This window comes from Felis catus, chromosome X (assembly GCF_018350175.1).
Source record: "Felis catus isolate Fca126 chromosome X, F.catus_Fca126_mat1.0, whole genome shotgun sequence".
NCBI lineage: Eukaryota > Metazoa > Chordata > Mammalia > Carnivora > Felidae > Felis > Felis catus.
In genome coordinates this window covers 52630949-52648752 of record NC_058386.1, presented here as the reverse complement: position 1 = coordinate 52648752, position 17804 = coordinate 52630949, and the positions used below count along the sequence as shown (strand labels likewise).

The 17804-nt window shown below is 33.0% G+C and overlaps 1 protein-coding gene and 1 pseudogene across 1 annotated transcript in view; one reads left to right on the top strand and one right to left on the bottom strand.

The window, feature by feature from the left end:
- Positions 1 to 17804, bottom strand: part of ZC3H12B (zinc finger CCCH-type containing 12B) — a 482912-nt gene that overhangs the window by 182401 nt on the left and 282707 nt on the right. The gene's annotated exons all lie outside the window — the stretch shown is intronic.
- LOC101084088 lies at positions 6377 to 8001 on the top strand (annotated as a pseudogene).

Here is a 17804-nt window from a genome sequence, read left to right as displayed (position 1 = left end):
CTTCATCTATTGAGAGGATCACATTGTTCTTATCCTTTCCTTTATTAATGCAGTGTATCATGTTGGTTGATTTATGAGTATTGAACCACACTTGCAACCCTGGAATAAATTCCACATGATCGTGGTGAGCAATTCTTTTAATGTACTGTAGAAATCGATTTTTCCATACTTTTTCTTTTTAGAATATTTTCATCCATGTTCATCAGGGATGTTAGCCTGACATTCTCTTATTAATCTGGTCTTTGGTTTTGGAATAAAGGTAATGGTGGCCTCAGAGTAGTTTGGACATTTTTTTTTCATTTCTATTTTTTGGAACAGCTTGAGGAGAAAAGGTATTAACTCGTCTTTAAATGTTTTGTAGAATTCCCCTGTGAAGTCATGTGGCCCTGGAGTTTTGTTTGTTAGGATTTTTTTTTCATTAGTGTTTCAATTTTTTGCTGATTATGGGTATGTTCAAGTCTTCTCTTTCTTTCTGTTTATGTTTTGGTGGTTTACATATTTCTGGGAATTGATACATTTCTTTTAGATTTCTTAATTTTTTGGCATATAGTCTTTCATAATATTCTTTTATAATTGTATTTCTGTGGTGTTGGTTGTAATCTCTACTCCCTCATTTGTGATTTATTTATTTTGGGTCCTTTCTCTTTTCTTTTTAAGTCTGGCTATGAGTTTATCAATTTTATTAAGTTTTTCAAGGAACCAGCTCCTAGTTTCATCGACATGTTTTTATTTTTTACTTCTATATAATATATTTATGTTGTAAACTTTATTATTTGCTTCCTTCTGTTGGCTTTAGCCTTCATTTGTTGTTCTTTTAATGTGTAAGGTTACATTTTTTTACTTGAGATTTTTCTTCCTTCTTGAGGTGGGACTGTTTTTCTACATACTTCCCTCTTATGACTGCCTTTGCTGCATCCCAGAAATTTTAGGCCATCATGTTTTCATTTTCATTAGTTTCCATTTACTTTTTATTTCTTTAATTTCCTGGTTGACTCATTTATATTTTTAGTTGGATGTTATTTAATATCCATGTATTTGTGGTTTTTCAACTATTTTCTTGTGTTTGACTTTACATTTCACAGCATTGTGGTCAGAAAATATGCATGGTATGATCTCAATCTTTTTGCACTTGCTAAGCCTGATTTGTGACCTAGTATGTGATCTATTCAGGAGACTGTTGCATGTGCACTTGAAAATAATGTATATTCTGTTGCTTTAAGATTAATTGTTCTGAGCACATCTTTTAAGCCCATTTATTCCAGTGTGTCACTCAAAGCCATTGTTTCGTTGTTGATTTTCTGCTTATATGATATGTCCATTGATATTAATGGGATGATAAGTCCCCTACTATTATTGCATTATTATCAATGAGTTCCTTATGTTTGTTAATTGTTTTATATATTTGGGTTGTTCCAAGTTGGTGGCATAAATATTTATAATTGTTATATTTTCTTCTTGGATGGACCCCTTTATTATTATATATAGTTCTTTCTTCATCTCTTGTTATAGTCTTTCTTTTGAACACTAGTTTGCCTGTTGTAAGTTTTGCTACTCCAATTTTCTTTTGATGTCCATTTTCATGGTAAATGTTTCTTCATCCACTCACTCTCAATCTATAGGTGTCTTTAGATCTAAAATTAGTCTCTTTTAGGTAGTATATAGATAGATTTTTTTATCCATTCTGATACTTTACATCTTTTTATTGGAGCATTTACTTCATTTACTTCAGAGTAATTATTGACAGATGAATTTTGTTTTGTCATTGTTTCTGGATTATTTTCTGCTCCTTTCTAGTGTTTTTCATACTCAACAAATCCCCTTTAATATTTCTTGTAGGTTTGGTTTAGTGGTCATGTACTCTTTTAGTTTTTGTTTGTCTTGGAAACTCTCTCTTTCTATTTTGAAGGATTGCCTTGTTGGACAAAGTATTTTTGGCTGTAGATTTTTCCCACTCAGTACTTTGAACATATCATGCCTCTCCCTTCTGACCTGAGCCTCAGTTTCTTAATTTATTATGCACTGATAAATGATAAAATGCCATTATTTTGAGAGTCAAGTGAAATATTAAACGTTAAGATACTTTGAAAATATAAAGTACTGCTTTAATTATACTTAAAAATTCTTTTTTAATGTAATTTATTTACAAATTAATACAAATGAATGATTGTTATATACAATACAGAAATTTTTTTTTCAATTTTTTCCATTTGGCATGTAAAATAGCTTCATAAAGTCTATACAATTTGAATATTTTAACTATAATTAAAATTGGTATTACAGAATATCAATGGTAGAGTAGATATTGGAGATAATATAGTCCACTTCACATCACTGTATAGAGAGGATGCTTGAGACCAAGAGAGAAAAGGGGATTTGCCTTAGGTTATGCAATTAATGGTAGTAAAACCAGGATTGGAACTCTGGTCGCCTTTCTTATCTAGTGCCTTTCCTACTCTACCACAATGCCTCATTACAATGGTCCTTTTGGTTTTCGTTATAAAATTACTGTTCATCCCAAACTTACCTTTCATTACCCTGGCTCTTCCATGAATATAAGTTAGTTTACATGAAGAAATAACCTAGGAAGCATTTCTTCCATACATGTTTACCTTCCTGCTAGTATGTTGTCAACTACTGCATAGCTCCTAAGGCAATAGGTAAGAGATTCAGAAAATGTGACTCGGTGTGAAGGCATGCACTCTTTCACAGGAATATGGGATATCCAGACCTTGGTCTTGCTGGAAGTAACAAAAAGAAAATAAGTTACCAACTAGCACAGTGGTAAGTGTTTCCTTAGTGTTCATTTGATTCCTTTTCCTCTCACATTGTGATAAAAATTTTTATTTTCTACAAAGTACATTCCCAGGTATTATCTCAAGTTGTTCACACAACAACTATATGAGATAAGAATTATTATCCTCATATTATAGCTGAGAAAAAAAGGCTCAGACAGATGAATGGATAACGAAGATGTGAGATATGATATGATATATAATGGATTATTACTCAGTCATAAAAAAGAATAAAATCTTGCCAATCTTTCCATTTGCAACAACATGGATGGAGCTAGGGAGTATAATGCTAATCAATATAAGTCAGTCATAGAAAGAAAAATACCATACAATTTCACTTATATGTGGAATTTAAAAAACAAAACAAATGGTCAAAGTTAGAGAGAGAGAGAGAGAGAGAGAGAGAAACCAAAAAACAGACCCTTCACTATAGAGGACAAAATGATGGTTACCAGAGGGGAGATGGAGGTGGATAAGTGAAATAAGTGATGGGAATTAAAGAGTACACTTACCATGATGAGCACTGAGTAATGTACAGAATTGCTGAATCACTATACTGTACACGTGAAACTAATGTAACACCGTATGTTAACTATACTAGAGGTAAAATTTAAAACTCAATAAATAGAAAACTGAGGGTCAGAGAAAGTAAATGAATTATCCAAATTTACATTGTAAATAAGAAGCAGAGCTAAAATTTCAACTCAGTTTCTTGATTACAAATCAAAAGATCTTGCCATTATACCACAGTTGCCAATAATTTTGGTCACCAAAATTTTCCAATTATGTGCCATACCACAGTTTGCCAAGAATTTACTTAGTGAATTATAAAAAAATATTATTAAAGATGTAATTGGGGTGCCTGAGTGGCTCAGTCGGTTAAGAGTCCGACTCTTGATTTTGGCTCAGTTTTCTCACAGTTTTGGGGATTAAGCCTCACCTCTGGCTCTTTGCTAAGAGTGTGGAGCCTGCTTGGGATTCTTTCTCTCTCTCCTTTTCCCTCTGCCCTTCCCCAGTTCACACATGCTCTCTTTCTCAAAATAAATTCATAAATTAAAAAATGTAATTATAAGCTTAAACCTAATGTGGAACAACTTTTAAATGATATAAGTTAATAAAAATAAATATTTCCACCTTTCTTTGAACCTACCTAAACATTTCTAAATTATAAAAATAAAAGAGGCTTAGATTCTTTAGACTGATCAAATATCCAAAAATATGTGACATGCGTCTACAATCAGTTGGAATAAATTGATTAATTTGATTAATTTTAATTTGTTGCTTTAGCTAAATAAATTAAAAAGATTCTACAAAAGGCTTACACTTACCAAGGATATACCTGTTTTATGCAATTTGGTTCCTATTTTCATACTATTTGAGAAAAATGCAGAAGCAAAAAGGAAAAATGTCAGAACCACAGCTGTTTCATTGCTGAGAATGGTTGCTCCTTCCTCTAGCACTGGTTCTTCTTCAGTTGCATATATTCTAATTGCTGAGGAATTTTCTGAATATACTATGTGAAAACATCCCTCAGAAAATTAAAGTGAAACAGAAGTTTATTTCTTCATAAGAAAACCATGAAATTATATAGTTATGGTTTTATTTTAGATATTTAGTCTTCTATAAATACAGTATTAGAAGTCAGACAGATGTGGATCTAAAACACAGCCCTGAACAAGGCTCATGGCCTTGAACAAGTCATGTAAGCTGTTTAAGACTGTTTTCTGTCTGTAAAATGAAGATGATAATAGTATGTACATCAAAGGTTATTGTGAGGATTAAATGGGGTACCCCACGTTTTGGTACTTAATTAGTAAGTCTCAATTAATGAGTTATTTTTTATTACCCCCTTCTAGCCTTATTCTGGTTAAAAAGCCTAATTTTTTTCAACCTAAGAAGATACTCTCATTAGCTATGTTCTTCAGGTTTTCACTACCACTTCAATAGCTCAGCTTTTCTGAAAGAAAACTTAACTTTCTTATAAAAGTAGCCTAAACTTTGCATATTATACAGATCATGACAATATTCTTACATTGGTCTACCCTTTCTAACACACACACACACAGCCCTCAACAGCAATTACTACTAAAGTACCTACCTCTTAATATCTTAGACATTTCCAATATCTGTCACATAGTCTTAACAAGCTCGGTTCTTTGGAGATCTGTAGTCCACATCTGTATTTCTTAATTGTGTGGCTTATCCATCACATCATGCCTTTTATCCTCTGTTGCTGAGGCAGAATTGTCAAAAGAATCCAAAGCCATGGAATGGGAGATTCCAATAGAGTTGCATAAGCAGAAGGCAAACCTATGCTGAGAATTCAATAAATCACTCTCTGAAACACATTTTACCAATTTAAAGTTCAGTACTACAGTCAGGTGAGCAAAAGATTTGGATCTCAAAAGTTGGCAGTTCTTTTCAACAATTGTGGTAATCTGAGGAATAGCATCTTTTTAGTCATAGATAGATAGATAGACTCAGGGTTTTCCATAAGCTTAAAACAACTTATTTTGTGACTATGGATAAGAGTATAATCTAAAGAACTGTAGCCAAATTATGTGTGTGCACATGCACACACACACACACATACATTTAAAAAAGAAAAACACAAATGAATAGTGAATTTAAGGAGAACTACTTCATCTAGACTTTTCACTAAGTAGCATACTGTTTCCAGATAGACCCTATGTACAATTTACAGATTATGTATGACTATTCCCTCTTATTGATCTATGCAAAACAAAGTAACTTTATAAATTTTAAAGGGTCACAATTTAGAACAAATATTAATTTTCTAAAGACTTGAAATGTATATTTTCACCGAGATTTTTCTTTTAGTTCACTCGCAGTCATATTAACTAAAAAGTCAGACATGTGGTTTACAAAGTTGACAGAAATGAGAAAAATACTTGGATAAAACTAGCCTTGAACCTTGTACTCATTCCCTTCTACCTCACTTCAAAATAAATGAATAAATCACCTCTTTTAAAAATTTTAAATGCTAAATTATTATACTAATAACTAATTATTTTATAATTTTAAGTTGCTTAAAACATATTTCCCAACTAGAAGTTAGAGCATTAAACCATGGTCCAGGAGCAAAGTATGGCCTAACAAAGGTTTGTGGAAGTCCTTAGCGTCCTTAGCATTATCCCCCAATTACTAGCTTTAAGTTTTTTTTTTTCATTCCCTGAATATTACTTTTAGTAGTGTTGTGACTACACTTTTCAAACTTTAAATCCGATCATAATATATGATAAATAAGGGTTTTGTGTTGCTTCTTGGTACCAGGTGCAATCCAAAAGATGTAAGTAAGATTTTGAAAGAACTGCAACTTATGGGACACTCTGATGACTTGAAAGGATAATAGGAGATAAGCCTTGAAATTAAGAATGTCTTGGAAAATTTGATTACCATATGAATAAGGTGTCTGAGTCAATGATACTGGATAGATGAAAAAAAAATCAGTTAAAAGTCACAATAACAAGAAATCTCTCCTTCACTCGCCTCTGACAGCTTGCCTGACCTCTGGCACGCCCTGCCATTGCCCCATGGAAATGTTTTGATTACTTGCTGTCCTTTTAAAAATTAATCCAGTGTCCAGGGCACTGACTCCTCATCTCATTTGAAATTATGCCAGAGAAGTTGAATTTGGTGTAGATGTCCAAGATTTATTGCTTCAAAAGTTTTAGCTGTAGCTGTTACAATGGGGCCAAATGGAAAATCAGTGACTATTCAACAGAATTGGGGAAGACCTAAAGTAACAAAAGATGGGGTGACTGTTGAAAATTCCATTGGCTTAAGAGATAAATATGAAAATATTGGCACTAAACTTGTTCAAGATGTTTCCAGTAACACAAATGAAGAGGCTGGTGATGTCACCACTAATTGCTACTGTACTGGCATTCTATTGCCAAGGAAGGCTTTGAGAAGATTAACAAAGGTGCTAATCCTGTGGAAATCAAGAGAGGTGTTATGTTAGCTGTTGATGCTATAATTGCTGAAGTTAAGAAGCAGTCTAAACCTGTGACAACACCTGAAGAAATTTCTCAGATTGCTACAATTTCTGCAAATGGAGACAAATATGTGCAACATCATTTATGATGTAATGAAAAAGGTTGGAAGGAAGGGGATCATCACAGTAAGGAAGTAAGGAATGGAAAAACACTAAATAATGAATTATAAACTATTGAAGGCATGATTTTTGACTGAGATTTTATTTCTCCATACTTCATTAATACATCAAAAGGTCAGAAATGTGAATTCCAAGATTCTTATGTTCTACTGAGTGAAAAGTTACAGAATCCAGTACATTGTACCTGCTCTTGAAATTGCCCATGCTCACCATAAGCCCTCGGCCATAATTGCTGAAGATGTTGATGGAGAAGCTCTGAGTACACTAATTTGAATAGGTTAAATGTTGGTCTTCAGGTTGTACCAGTCAAAGCTCTAGGTTTTGGTGACAATAGAAAAAAGAATCAGTTTTAAGTGATGACTATTGTTACTCGTGCAGTGTTTGGAGAAGAAGGATTGACACTAAATCTTGAAAATATTCAGTCTCACGACTTAGGAAAAGTTGGGAGCTCATTGTGATGAAGATAATGCCATGATCTTGAAAGGAAAATGTGACAAGCATTTTGAAAAACATATTCAAGAAACCATCAAAAGGTTAAATATCACAACTAGTGAACATGCAAAGGAAAAACTCAATGAACTCTTGGCAAAACTTTCAGATGAAGTAACTGGGATGAAGGTTGGTGGGACAAGTAATGTTGAAGTGAAAAAAAAGAAAGTGTTACAGATGCTTTCATTGCTCCATGAGCTGCTTTTGAAAGGCATTGTTCTGGGAGGGGGCCATGCCCTGTTTTCATGAATTCCAGCCTTGGATTAAATAACAGCTCCTGAAGATTAAACAACTGTTATCTAAATTATTAAAAGAAAATTAAAATTCTTGCAACGACCATTGCCAATAATGCAGGTGTCTAAGGATCACTAATAATTGAGAAAATTATGCAACATTTCTCCAAAGCTGGGTATGATGCTATTCTTGGAGATTTTGTGAATATGGTGGAAAAGGAATCATGCATCCAACTAAGATTGTAAGAACACTTTATTGGATGCTGCTGGGGTGGCCTCTTTATTAATTACAGCAGAAGTTGTAGTCACTGAAATTCCTAAAGACAAAGACCCTAGAATGGTGGAATGAGTGGAATGGAAGGTGGTATGTTCCAAGTCCTGTAGTAGTGTTTTATTAATAAACTGTGAGAGTAGGTTCAAGGCAGTGATCCTCACCAATAACTTCAGAGAAGTCAGTTGAAAGAAATGACTGAAGAAAATTCTGGCTGATGTTTAAGAAAATCACTATAACCATCAGTTACTGGTTTCAGTTAACAATGTATAATGGTTTACTGCTGCCATTGTTAGTGCCCACAGATCATTTATTTTGTATTTTTTGAATAAAAATACGTTTGTCCATTCCTGATAACTGAGTGCAAGAGACATGTAACAAGTGCATTGATTTCAACTTAAATCACTGAAGCATTTTTAGTACTATTTTGTTAAAATTAAGATTTTAGTGATTGCCATCACCAGTGAAAAGTTAAGAAAACTTTTTGTGGAAAGTAAGCATAATTGTGCACAAAGTAGAAAAATATACAATTATGTGACAATCTCTGTTAATGAAAATTTGTTTAAAGTTTTTAAAAATGCAAGACAGGAGGAACTGGCAATATGTAACATGAAATCATCAAAAAATATATTCCAGATTTCATTTAGATGTATATTAATTTCAAGGACATAGCATATGACTTTATGCGAAGAAACCCATGACTCTCTCTAAGATGTGAAACATGTTCAAGAATGGAATGCTGCTTTGGAGCTGATACCCATGATATGTTATCAGGATATTAAGGTTACTTGATGCTCAACCTGGCATCACCAATTTGTGGAGAAATGTATTCCCACTGGCATATAAGTTGGTCATACCAGCAAATATGTTGTTAGTTGTAGCTTGTTGCCACAGATACCATGATAAAAGGTTAAGCCTTGCTTATCCACATATGTTCCTAAAAGGTTCCCTTCTGATTCTACAGTTTTATAGATGAAATAATACTACATTTGTGGGCAACCAAGAAAAGTCTCACAATCTGCTTCTGGAGTCTAAAAGGGCATTAACAAGAGTGTTCTCAGTGGCATTCATTCTGCTATACTAAACTTCTTAAGGACAAGGTAAGTCTTATTCATACCTAAGTCCCCTGTGCTAAGTTTCACATATAGTAAATTTTCCAAAAATAGCTGATAAATAGCTTATAAGATCTTCCATAAAGAAAGCACTTTTCTGACCTTTCAAAATTTTCTTTTTGTCTTCATCACTGAATAGCAGCTGTTTCTTTGATTATTATCTTATAGGCAAGCAGGATAAGAGGCAATGTTTTGAAGCAGCAGATAAAATTATTCACACAATGATGCAAATGTGGATATATGTCTTGAAAGAACTGCTACTCACCTACCTTCCTGTGTGCCCAGGATGAAGGAGAAAGGTGGTCATTATCTCTCTTTCCAAGTGCCACCTATGAAACTATGGTCCTTAAAAGAAGCAGCAGTATCTCACAACTTGGCTGTTTAGACTACTTCTTTGTAGGGGAGTAAGAAGAGCACAATTGGTACTATTAACCATATGTCTCTCTCAGAGTAAAATCTTGCTAGAATATAGTAGAGAGTGAAGAAGGTTAAGAAATGTGTCAGTATTTGATAGCTTTCCAAAAAATCTGAACTTTACCATGGTCTGGACAAAAAATGAGAGAAAGAGAGAGAGAAGCATATTAAAATAAACATGAACTTGCAATAGCAAAGAACAAATTCATATACAATAGGAATCTAAGAATTTTCTAAATTCCATGATCAAGCTAAAGGGATACCTATCACAACACATGACCAGCACAAGGAAGAAAGAAGTCTGTATTAGAAAAAGAATCCAAGCCAGATAACTTTTCTTCTATTTCTACCAGTTGGAAAGAAGAATCATCTCCTTTTGTACATCTGTTAAATTAAAAACATTTGTTCCTCTAATGGGAAAAAAACACCTTGCTTTTGCTCTAATATGTATTTTTTAGAGCAAGAGAAAGTAGTAGGTATAGTATGTACATAGTATGTATAATATGTACTAGTATGTATGGTACTTATGTTATCTCTTTCATATTCATATATATATAATTATAAATGTAAATATATATATATGTGTGTGTGTGTGTGTGTGTGTAATTTTATACCAAGGAAGATATCACTGCAATACACAGTTCATATGTACTAAATCATTAATGTATGTTAAGCCAATATAAGTAGTGTAATGATATGTACTAGTCCAATGATTGAGGTCCTTACATATATGTTGAGGGAATAAGCTTTTTATGGTTTTGTTTTGTTTTCTTACACAAACATTGCATTAAGAAATCCACTAAACCAAACATAGAGAATAAATCTGCACAATTTAGAAGCCAAACTTGCATGTGTAAGTAATAATCGTGTTTTCTCATAATAAAAATATGCTCAAATCAGAAGACTTTATTTGAGTTTGGCAAAGTAAAAGTAACAGATGGATTGGATATTTTAGTGTCCCAAATCTCTTTTTGGAGTCCAGAAGCAAAGCAATAGAATTCAGACTGAGTATAAATATTGCTGTGCTAAAATGTAAATAGTCATGATAGTCTTACCACCTTTTAGTCAACATAAATCAAATTTCTAAGAATGTCAAAATTTATCAATTATTACTTAAGATTTAAAGGAGCTCTCACACTATATAGTCTTTAATATGACAAAACATTAGAAGAAAAATAAAATTTCAGAAAAAATATTTTCATAAGTTCAATTAAAAAAGGAAATAATGTGCTAACTGTAATAAGTCAGAGAAACATAATTTTACTTATATGTGGATTCTAAAAACAAAAAACAGCCCACCATAAAAACAAATGGAATCATAAACACAGCAAACCAACTGGTGGTTGCCAGAAGGGATGGGATTGAGGGGGATGAGCAAAATAGGTGAAGGAGATTAAGAAGCACAAGCTTCCAGTTATAAAATAAATAAATCACAGGGATAAAAAGTACAGCATAGGGAATATAGGCAATAGTATTGTAATATTGTTGAATGGTGATAAATGGTAAATACAGTTATTGTGTTGAGCATAGCTTAATGTATATAACTGTAAAATCAATATGTTGTACACCTTAAACTAGTATACCATTGTCTGTAAAATATACTTCAATTTAAAAAAATGACATGCAAATTACAGTTTACCAAAATATTACATACATTTACATCAATTGAATTTTAAAACCAACATATGAAATAAACAAGGTAAATATTTCCTCCATTACCTAAATGACAAAAGTGAGGCTGTGAAAGGTTAAGTGACTTATTCCGTGTCATAAAACTCCAAACTGGTGAGCTTGAACTGGGATATAGGTCCTCTGATCCCTAGCACATTTTTCCTTATGCTTTCCAGACTACTGATGAGTAGTATTCCACTGTATGGATATTTTACAGTTTGTTTATTCACTCACTTGTATATAAACATTTGGGTTATTTGAAGTTTTACAAATAAAGCTGCTATGAATATTTGTATACAAATTTTTGTATGAACATATGCTTTCCTTTCTCTTGGTTAAAAACTAAGAGTGGAATGACTGGTTCATATAGTAGTTCTATGTTTAACTTTTTAAGACACTGTCAAATTGTTTTTTTTTTTTTTCCAATGTGGTTGTATCAATTTATGTTCTCACCAGGAGTGTATGTATGAGTCTAGTTTCTTTACATCCTTGCTAACATGCTCAGTTTTTGGTGTACTCTTTTTTTTTTTTAATTTTAGTCATTCTAATAATACCATGCCATTGTGGTTTTAATTGCATTTATCTAATGATTAATGATTTGAACATATTCTTATACTTATTTGCATTCATTATCTTTTTATTTTCTTCCAATGTTTTATTTAAATTCAAGTTAGTTAACATATGGTATAGTATTGGTTTCAGGAGTACAATTTAGGGATTCATCAATTACATGTAACAACCAGTGCTCTTCACAACAAGTGCCCTTCTTAATGTCCATCACCCATTTAGCCCATCCCTTCACCCACCTCCCCTCCAGCAACTCTCAATTTGTTCTCTATGTTTAAGAGTTTTTTGTGGTTTGCCTCCTTCTCTGTTTTTATCTTATTTTATTTTTCCTTCCCTTCCCCTATGTCCATCTTTTCTCTCTCTCTCTTCTTCTCTTTCTTTTTGAGAAAGTGTACTAGCAAGTGAAAGTTGTGGGGGAGGGGAGAGAGAGAGAGAGAGAATATCCAAAGCAGTCTTCATGCTCAGCATGGAGCCAAATGCGTGGCTCAATCCCACAACCCTGGGATCAAGACCTGAGTCAAAGTGAAGAGTTAGGTGCTCAACTGACTGAGACACCCAGGTGCTCCTTATCTGTTTTGTTTTTTAAATTCTACATATGAGTAAAATCATATGGTATTTGTCTTTCTCTGACTGGATTATTTCGTTTAGCATAATACTCTAACTCCACCCATGTCATTGCAAATGGCAAGATTTCATTCTTTGGGTGGCTGAGTAATATTTCACTATATATTTCACATCAGCCTTATCCATTCAATTGATGGATATTTAGGCTTTGTTCATAATTTGGCTATTGTTGATAGTAAAAGCCAGTCTTTTCAACAAATGATGTTGGGAAAACTGGACAGCTTTATGCAAGAGAATAAAATTGAAAAATTTCTTACACCTCACACAAAAATAAACTCAAAATGGATTAAATACCTAAATGTGAAACCTGAAACCATAAATTTCCTAGAAGAAAACATAATAAGTAATCTCTTTGACATCAGCCATGCAAACATTTTTCTAGATATGTACCCTCTGGCAAGGGAAACAAAAGCAAAAATAAATTATTGGGACTACATCAAAACATCAAAACAAAAAGCTTTCACTCAGTGAGAAGAACCGTCAACAAAAGTAAAAGTCAACCTATTTAATGGGACAGGATACCTGCAAATAATGTATCTGATAGGAGGTTAATGCACAAAATATATAAGGAACTTTGGCAAATCAACAGCAAAAAAAAAAAAATACTCCAATTAAAAGATGGGCAAAGAACATGAATAGACACTTTTTTTCAATGAAGACATACAGATAGCCGACAGACACATTTAAAGTTGCTCAATATCATTAGTAATCAGGGAAATGTAAATCATAACAGTAATGAGATATCACCTCCCACCTGTCAGAAAAACTAAAATGTGGAGGATGTGGAGAAAAAGAAACCCTTGTGCATTATTTGTGGGAATACAAATAGGTGCAGCCACTGTGGATAACAATATGGTGGTTCCTCAAAAAAATTAAAAATAGAATTACCACATGATCCAATAATTCCACTACTGAGTATTTACCAAAAGAAAATGAAAATGGTACTTTAAAAAAATATATGCACATCTATGCTTAGTGCAGTATAATTTACAATAGCCAATGTATGTAAGGAACCTATCTGCTCATCAATACATGAATGTAAAAGGAAAATATGGTATATATAAGCAATGGGATACTAAACAGTCATTAAAAATAAAGATGAAATCATGACATTTGCAACAATATAGATGACCTAGGGGGTATTATGCTAAGTGAAATAATCAAAGAAAAACACATTTCATCTATTTTATATAATAGAATCTGAAAAAGAAAACATACAAGAATCAGAAACAGACCAATAACTACAGAGAACAAACAGATCTTTGACAGAAGGGAGAGAGATGAGAGAATGGACAAACTTGGTGAAAGGGAGTGTGAGATACAGGCTTTCAGTTATGTAATTATTGAGCCAAAGTGACAATAGATACAGTATGGATAATGTAGTAAATGCTATTGTAAGATCATTGTATGGTAACAGATGATAGCTACACTTGTGAGCATAGCATAACATACAGATTTATCAAATAACTATTTAGTACACCATAAACTAACATAATATTGTGAGTCAACTGTACTTCAACAAAAATATTACAAATAATAATCATAATCATAAAAAGTTAAGAAGGGCTGACATCTTATCCATAGCAAAGCTATTGATAGCAGGAGGATAGTAGTAGGAGGCTATTGATAAAAATGTGAAATATATCTCCAATTATATAGATTTTCCTTAACAGCTTTCCACAGTGTTTCATAGTTTTCTGGATATACATTTGTACCTACTTTTGTTAGATTTGTAAGTAAGGATTTTGTTTTTTATAAATGTTGTTTTGTTTTAAGTTTCATTTATTCATTCCTGACACAGAGAAGAACAATTGACTTTTGTATTTTGCTTATTGTTATCTCAATCTAATTTCATCAAGACATGGAACACTATACTCCAAATCCATTTGTACTTCAAAAATTAAAATACTGAATATGCTGAAGAAAAAAATAGAACCACTATATTTTTCCAGCAATCTAACTTCTTGGTATTTACCCAAAGAATATGAAAACATGATGTCAAAGAGATATATGCACTCTCATATTTATTGTTTATTATAGCATTATTCCCAGTAGTCAAAAAATAGAATTAACCTAAGTGCCCATCAATGAATGAAGAAAATGTAGTGTGTGTGTGTACATATGTACACATACATACATATATATACATTCATATTATGGGATATAATTCAGCCATGAGAGAGAAGGATATCCTGCCATTTCTGACAACATGGATGAACCTAGAATATATTAAGCTAAATGGCGTATGTCAGACAGAGAAAGAGAAGCAATATGTGATATCACTTACACATCAAATCTGAAAAAGTCAAACTTGTAAAACCAGAAAGTAAATGGTTGTTAGCAGAGATTGGTGGTGGGAGGATAAGCCACATGTTGCTTAAGGGTACAAATTGTAACAAGTAGTAGAGATATAATGCACAGTATAGTGAATATATACAACAATACTCCATTATAATCATCAAGCATCCTAACAGACTGGAAGTTTGATTCCAACCTCTAAAAAGAAAGAACCAGGGGCACCTGGATGGGTCAGTCAGTTGAGCGTCTGACTGCGGTTCAGGTCATGATCTCCCAATTCATGAGTTTGAGGCTTGCTGCTGTCAGCCAACGTCAGCGTAGAGACTGCTTAAGGTATTTTATTCCCCTCTCTCTGTCCCTCCCCTGCTCATGCTCTCTCTCTCTCTCTCTCTCTCTCTCTCTCCTGAGAGAGAGAGAGAAAACTTAGGCAATAAGTCATTAAAATAATAAATCAAAAAATCAAAAAATAATCATTATGTAATGTGATAAACATACTACTTATTACTACAATGGCAATAATATTACAATATATCAATGTTCAAATTAACATGCTGTACATACTAAATTTTCAAGTAATGTGTCAAATACACCTCAATTAAAAATATTTAAAAGTTACCATCTACCTTTACTCTCGAAAAAAATTTAGTAGCACCAAGTTGAGATGAAGAAAGTATCTAAAAGAAATACCTACAATATAAAGAATAAAAGTATAAATGGTTGGTATTACTGATTGTTTAATCTTTTAAGTATAGAATTAACAAAATAAAGGCAATAATTAAGAATGCTATAAAGTGAAAAAACTGATTATTAATCAAAAATCCAAGCTATGAAGAGTCCACTATAGAGATTTTTTTAAACAAATGGAATGGAAGAAACGTAAGCAAAATAAACAATCAAAAGGAAATGATAATGATACTAAAAATCTCTTCATGGATGAAAGAACAAGATCCTCAACAATATTTCCTGCAAAGTTTATAATTATCTTTGTTGTGAAAAACTTTTCTAAGACTGTGAGTCAGACAACAACAGTCTGGAATGTATCCAAGTGTTGTTCTGTACTGTGTGGAAATGATAAGGACAAATATATTCATTCATATTTGATAGTGAATGAAAACACCCTAGAACCACACACATACAATGAGACAAAACTTAGCCAAATCACCAGGCATTTAGATAAACAATCACATCCAGATGGCCTGATCCTCTACCAAAGTACAGGAATACCTCATTTTATTTCATTTTGCTTAATCAAGCTTTGCAATAACGTGTTTTTTACAATTTGAAGTTTTGTGGCAATCCTACGTCAAGCAAGTCTACCAGATGTCACTATATTTTACATCAGCATTTGTTTACTTCATGTCTCTGTGTTACATTTTGGTAATTCCTGCAATATTTCAAACTTTTTCATCATTATTATATTTGTTATGGTGATCTGTCCTCAATGGTCTTGATGTTAGTATGGTAATTCTTTTGGGGCACCATGAACTGTGCTCATATGTGTAAACTTAATTGATAAATGTGAATGTTCTGACTATTCCAATAGCCAATTATTTCTTTGTCCCCCTCTCCCAGGACCTCCCTATTCCCTGAGAAACATCAATATTGAAAGTAAGCCAATTAATAACCCTACAATGACTTCTAAATGTTCAAGTTAAAGAGGAGTTGCATATCTCTCACTTTAAATCGAAAGCTAGAAATAATTAATCTTAGCAAAGAAGGCGTGTTAAAAGCTGAGATAGGCAAAAAGCCCAGCCTTTTGCATCAGTTTAGCCAAATTGTGAATGCAAAGGGAAAATTCTTTAAAAAGTTAAAAGGTCTACTCCAGTGAATACACAAAAAATAATTTTAAAAATAGCCTCGTTGACGATATGGAGAAAGGTTTAATGGTCTGGATAGAAGATAAAACCAGCTGCAACAGTCCCTTAAGCTAAAAGCTAATCCAGAGAAAGACCCTAACTCTCCTCAACTCTGTGAAGGCTGAAGAAGATGAAGAAGTTGCAGAAGAAAAGTTTGAAGCTGGCAGAGGTTGGTCCATATGTTTTAAGGAAAGAAGCTGTCTCTATAACATCAAACTACAAGGTGAAGCAGCAAGTACTGGTGTAGAAACTGCAGTAAATTATTCAGAACATCTAGATAAAATAATTAATGAAGATGGCTTCACCAAACAACAGATTTTCAATGAAGAAAAACAGCATTATATATTGGAATGCCATCTAGGACTTTCATAGCAAGAAAGGAGAAGTCAATGCCAGGCTTCAAAGCTATAAAAACCAGGCTGGTTCTCTTGTTAGTAACTAACACAGCTGATGATTTTTAAGATAAAGCTAATGCTCATTAACCATCCTGAAAATCCTAGGACCATTAAGAATTATGCTAAATATACTCTGCTTGTGCTCTACAAATGGAACAACAGGGCCTGGATGAGACCATATCTATTTATGACATGGTTTACTGAATATTTTAAGCCCACTGTTGAGGCCTACCATAAAGAACTAAAGATTCTTTTCAAAATGTTATTGTTCATTGACAATGCACCTGATTACCCAAGAGGTCTGATAAAGATGTACAATGAGAAGAATGTCGTTTTCATGCCTATTAATACATCTATTCTGAAGCTCATGGATTAAAGAGCAACTTTAAATTTCAAGTTTTATTATTTATGAAATATATTTTGTAAGTCTATAACTGTCATAGTATAGATTCCTCTGATGAACATGGGCAAAGAAAATTGAAAAACTACTTTAAAGGATTCACCAATCTACATGCAGTTAAGGACATTTGATTCATGGGAAAAGGTCCAAATGTCAGTAATTTGAAAGAATTGATTCCAAGTCTTATGGGTGACTTTGAGGGGTTCAAATTTTCATTAAAGGAAGTAGCTGATGATGTGGTGGAAATAGCAAGAGAACTAGAATTAGAAGTGTGGTCTGTATCTTTACAAATTAGTCTTTTCATTTTCCTTGGGTAAATACCCAGTGGTGAAATTACTGGGTTATATGGTACTTCTATGTTTAATTTTTTTGAAAAACCTCTACTTTCAACAGTCGCTGTACCAATTTACATCCCCAAAATAGTGCACTCATTCTTTTTTCTCAACATCCCCACCAGCACTTGTTGTCTCTTGTGTTTTTCATTTTAGCTGTTCTGACAGGTGTAAGGTTGTGGTTATCTCACTGTGGTTTTGATATGCATTTC